This window comes from Panulirus ornatus, chromosome 59 (assembly GCF_036320965.1).
Source record: "Panulirus ornatus isolate Po-2019 chromosome 59, ASM3632096v1, whole genome shotgun sequence".
Taxonomy (NCBI): domain Eukaryota; kingdom Metazoa; phylum Arthropoda; class Malacostraca; order Decapoda; family Palinuridae; genus Panulirus; species Panulirus ornatus.
Window position 1 is genome coordinate 27173789 of NC_092282.1, and position 6000 is coordinate 27179788.

At 56.6% G+C, this 6000-nt stretch overlaps 1 protein-coding gene across 3 annotated transcripts in view; it reads right to left on the bottom strand.

The window, feature by feature from the left end:
- The window catches only part of Axud1 (AXIN1 up-regulated 1), a 164943-nt gene that overhangs the window by 105814 nt on the left and 53129 nt on the right, over positions 1-6000 (bottom strand). The gene's annotated exons all lie outside the window — the stretch shown is intronic.

The window sequence follows — 6000 nt, forward strand, 5'->3', positions numbered from 1 at the left end:
CCACATCATCATCATCATCAAGTATGACCTCCACTCCGGCAGAGGGCGCTGCCGGCGGCGGGAACCGTGAGTCCTGCCGGTCCCCCCCTCCCCCCCCGCCCGGGACACACACACACACCACACCAGTTAGGGACATATTATCCCACGTCCCCCCCCCCGCCCGGGACACACACACACACACCAGTTAGGGACATATTATCCCACGTCCCCCCCCCCCGCCCGGGACACACACACACCACACCAGTTAGGGACATATTATCCCACGTCCCCTCCCCCCCCCCGCCCGGGACACACACACACACCACACCAGTTAGGGACATATTATCCCACGTCCCCCCCCCCCGCCCGGGACACACACACACACACCAGTTAGGGACATATTATCCCACGTCCCCTCCCCCCCCTCGCCCGGGACACACACACACACACCAGTTAGGGACATATTATCCCACGTCCCCTCCCCCCCCCCCCCCGCCCGGGACACACACACACACACCAGTTAGGGACATATTATCCCACGTCTCCCCCCCCCCCCGCCCGGGACACACACACACACACCAGTTAGGGACATATTATCCCACGTCCCCTCCCCCCCCCCCCCGCCCGGGACACACACACACACCACACCAGTTAGGGACATATTATCCCACGTCCCCTCCCCCCCCCCCCGCCCGGGACACACACACACCAGTTAGGGACATATTATCCCACGTCCCCTCCCCCCCCCCCCGCCCGGGACACACACCACACCAGTTAGGGACATATTATCCCACGTCCCCCCCCCCCCGCCCGGGACACACACACACCACACCAGTTAGGGACATATTATCCCACGTCCCCTCCCCCCCCCCCGCCCGGGACACACACACACCACACCAGTTAGGGACATATTATCCCACGTCCCCTCCCCCCCCCCCGCCCGGGACACACACACCAGTTAGGGACATATTATCCCACGTCCCCCCCCCCCCGCCCGGGACACACACACACCACACCAGTTAGGGACATATTATCCCACGTCCCCTCCCCCCCCCCCGCCCGGGACACACACACACCACACCAGTTAGGGACATATTATCCCACGTCCCCTCCCCCCGCCCGCCCGGGACACACACACCAGTTAGGGACATATTATCCCACGTCCCCCCCCCCCCCGCCAGGGACACACACACACCACACCAGTTAGGGACATATTATCCCACGTCCCCTCCCCCCCCCCGCCTGGGACACACACACCAGTTAGGGACATATTATCCCACGTCCCCCCCCCCCCCGCCAGGGACACACACACACCACACCAGTTAGGGACATATTATCCCACGTCCCCCCCCCCCCGCCAGGGACACACACACACCACACCAGTTAGGGACATATTATCCCACGTCCCCTCCCCCCCCCCGCCAGGGACACACACACACCACACCAGTTAGGGACATATTATCCCACGTCCCCTCCCCCCCCCGCCAGGGACACACACACACCACACCAGTTAGGGACATATTATCCCACGTCCCCTCCCCCCCCCCGCCCGGGACACACACACACCACACCAGTTAGGGACATATTATCCCACGTCCCCCTCCCCCCCCCCCGCCAGGGACACACACACACCACACCAGTTAGGGACATATTATCCCACGTCCCCTCCCCCCCCCCGCCAGGGACACACACACACCACACCAGTTAGGGACATATCATCCCACGTCCCCCCCCCCCCCCCGCCAGGGACACACACACACCACACCAGTTAGGGACATATTATCCCACGTCCCCTCCCCCCCCCCGCCAGGGACACACACACACCACACCAGTTAGGGACATATTATCCCACGTCCCCTCCCCCCCCCGCCAGGGACACACACACACCACACCAGTTAGGGACATATTATCCCACGTCCCCTCCCCCCCCCCCCGCCCGGGACACACACACACCACACCAGTTAGGGACATATTATCCCACGTCCCCTCCCCCCCCCCCGCCCGGGACACACACACCAGTTAGGGACATATTATCCCACGTCCCCTCCCCCCCCCCCGGCCGGGACACACACACCCAGTTAGGGACATATTAACCCACGTCCCCCCCCCCCCCCCCGCCCGGGACACACACACCAGTTAGGGACATATTATCCCACGTCCCCTCCCCCCCCACCTGGGACACTGAGGGGGGGAGGAGGGGACCCCCTACCGTCCCCCCCCCCCTCGTACTAACGTGTGACGGTGTCACCGTCACAGCTTCACTGCAGCATCCAACAGTGTCACCATCACGTGACGTCTGCAGGTGTCACGTGACGCGTGTCACATTATCACCGTTATGTTGGTGTGACGCGTGCGTCACAGTTGTGTTGGTGCGTCACGGTCAGGTGAGCATGAGTGCACACGACCCACCATACCTCGTCTGTACACACCTCCCCGAGGGTCAGGGCAGGGCGGGTGTTCGAACCCCGGACACAACAGCCATCACTGCACACAACCCAGCCAGCCACCCAGCCAGCCAGCCAGCCAGCCACCCAGCAAGCCACCCAGCCAGCCACCCAGCCACCCACCCAGCCACCCACCCAAGCCACCCACCCACCCAGCCAGCCAGCCAGCCACCCAACCAGCCACCCAGCCAGCCACCCAAGCCACCCACCCAGCCAGCCAGCCACCCAACCAGCCACCCAGCCAGCCAGCCAGCCAGCCACCCAGCCACCCAGCCAGCCAGCCAGCCACTGATGCACACTTGTGGTTGTTGACCTGTGGTTTCTTTAATCCTAACTATAACCATAACGTTGTATTGATCACCTTGTACAACACCCAGTGTGGATGATGATGATAATGATCACCTTGTGGTTGTGGTCAACACTTCTCCATCACTCACATCATCATAACATCTTCATCTATATACTTAACCCCTCCCCCTCCCCCCTCCCCCTCCCCCCCCCCCCATTCGTTGGTTGTGTATTCATAAATTGTTGTTATTTATATAAAGTAAGTTTGGTAATGGTGGCCCACGTTGTGATAACCACACACACACACACACACACACACACACACACACACACACACACACACGAGGGTCATTATAAAACATTTATAAATATGAACAAAAAATATTACAATAATTCTTTTAACACATTGAAAGATATTTACCTAATTTCTTTTTTTTACTTGATCGCAGTTTCCCGCGTGAGCGAGGCAGCGCCGGGAAACAGACGAAGAATGGCTCATCCACTTATATAAACACAATAACAACATGACCAACCACTATACATCATCATCATCATCATCATCATTAATCAAAATGTATAAATTTACAGAAACAAAAAATCTAAGGAACTTCAAATTTAGTGAACGTGACGTCAAACTGAATATGAATATTGAGAATTTTTGGTTTGAAGCAATAACACAAGTAATGACGTCATCATACTGTTCATACTCTGACCAAGTGTGAGATTATATTATTACTGTACTATGTAACTTGCTCGAAAAACTTGCCTCCAATATTTCTTAATCTCACACTTATAGCAACATCATATATATATATATATATATATATATATATATATATATATATATATATATATATATATATATATATATATATGATGCATTAAGATATAAAGATTCGCTTCATAATGCAATCATTGTGAAAGATGGCATCCCACAGTCAACATTGCTGGTAATTATTATTCCCTACCTCCATGTTCACTACACATGTAAGGTCATTTCTCACACATACACAGTTCAGTTATTATCACAATAAATATAAATTAATATGAAATAATGACGTTATCTTGACCTACATACTGACCACCACCAGCAGCACTCAACCACATATCCAGGGTGACGCCATCCGTTTTCTCTGATGAATGATGAGAAAACGTGGGTGTGTCCCGGGCCCGGAGTAGAGGGGTCACTGTGCTAGTGTGGCCCAGGTGGGTCATCCTCACTCACACACACACACCCGACTGCTTCATGAGGTGAGCAGCCATTAGTCTGGGTCAACGAGTGGCTAGATAACTGGTCGTTAGCGGGGAGGGGAGGCCATACTCCCCAGCCACCTGGTGATGGTGGGGTGTAGCCTGCAGCAGGGGCCGCTGGGGAGAGAGAAGTGTAGTCATACCAGACTGGGGAGAAATGATTGTAATGTGTCGTCTGCTGTTCCCCAGCACCGTCTCCCCCATCCCATCTTCCCTCCCCCATCACTCCTCCCTTCCCACTGCCCTTCCCCCCATCACTCCCTCCCTTCACCCATCCTTCTATTCTCCCTCCCACTTCCTTCGTCGCTTCCTCCTGATTCCCTTTCATCTCACTTCTCACTTCCCTCCCACCCTTCCTCTCCCTCCCTCCCTCCCTCCCACTGTGGGCTGCGGCTCACCATGGTCGTGCCCAGTGTGGGTGCGGCAGACCATGGTCGTGCCCAGTGTGGGTGCGGCAGTCCATGGTCGTGCCCAGTGTGGGTGCGGCAGACCATGGTCGTGCCCAGTGTGGGTGCGGCAGACCATGGTCGTGCCCAGTGTGGGTGCGGCAGTCCATGGTCGTGCCCAGTGTGGGTGCGGCAGACCATGGTCGTGCCCAGTGTGGGTGCGGCAGACCATGGTCGTGCCCAGTGTGGGTGCGGCAGTCCATGGTCGTGCCCAGTGTGGGTGCGGCAGTCCATGGTCGTGCCCAGTGTGGGTGCGGGTCAACATGGTCGTGCCCAGTGTGGGTGCGGCTCACCATGGTCGTGCCCAGTGTGGGTGCGGCAGACCATGGTCGTGCCCAGTGTGGGTGCGGCTCACCATGGTCGTGCCCAGTGTGGGTGCGGCAGACCATGGTCGTGCCCAGTGTGGGTGCGGCAGACCATGGTCGTGCCCAGTGTGGGTGCGGCAGACCATGGTCGTGCCCAGTGTGGGTGCGGCAGACCATGGTCGTGCCCAGTGTGGGTGCGGCAGTCCATGGTCGTGCCCAGTGTGGGTGCGGCAGACCATGGTCGTGCCCAGTGTGGGTGCGGCAGACCATGGTCGTGCCCAGTGTGGGTGCGGCAGTCCATGGTCGTGCCCAGTGTGGGTGCGGCTCAACATGGTCGTGCCCAGTGTGGGTGCGGCAGACCATGGTCGTGCCCAGTGTGGGTGCGGGTCAACATGGTCGTGCCCAGTGTGGGTGCGGGTCAACATGGTCGTGCCCAGTGTGGGTGCGGCTCACCATGGTCGTGCCCAGTGTGGGTGCGGCAGACCATGGTCGTGCCCAGTGTGGGTGCGGCTCAACATGGTCGTGCCCAGTGTGGGTGCGGGTCAACATGGTCGTGCCCAGTGTGGGTGCGGCTCAACATGGTCGTGCCCAGTGTGGGTGCGGCTCACCATGGTCGTGCCCAGTGTGGGTGCGGCAGACCATGGTCGTGCCCAGTGTGGGTGCGGCTCAACATGGTCGTGCCCAGTGTGGGTGCGGCAGACCATGGTCGTGCCCAGTGTGGGTGCGGGTCAACATGGTCGTGCCCAGTGTGGGTGCGGGTCAACATGGTCGTGCCCAGTGTGGGTGCGGCTCAACATGGTCGTGTCCAGTGTGGGTGCGGGTCAACATGGTCGTGTCTCATAACTAATATTCAACAATTTTAGTTACATTATTTATGTTGTGATTTTTAACTATCATCTGCACAACCATAGATAAACAAGAGTTATAGTTTATAAGTTGGTGATCATACGTCACTTGGTGTTGTATGTTGTGTTGACCTAACCTGACCATGGATCAACATCAATACAAACATTAACCACAAAACTCATCATAACATCACAACACAGTAACTTGTTATCATAACTTCCCACATGGCAACACCATCTTAACTACACAAGCACAACAACGGTAAAATAACATGACACAATGTACAAGTAAGATGAGCTATATTGCCGATAACTTCAGGTCAAACTAACATTTGACTGTTATCTCTTATCACTGAATCATCCTCTTCTTAACTCTCTCTCTCTCTCTCTCTCTCTCTCTCTCTCTCTCTCTCTCTCTCTCTCTCTCTCTCGTAAAGTCTTT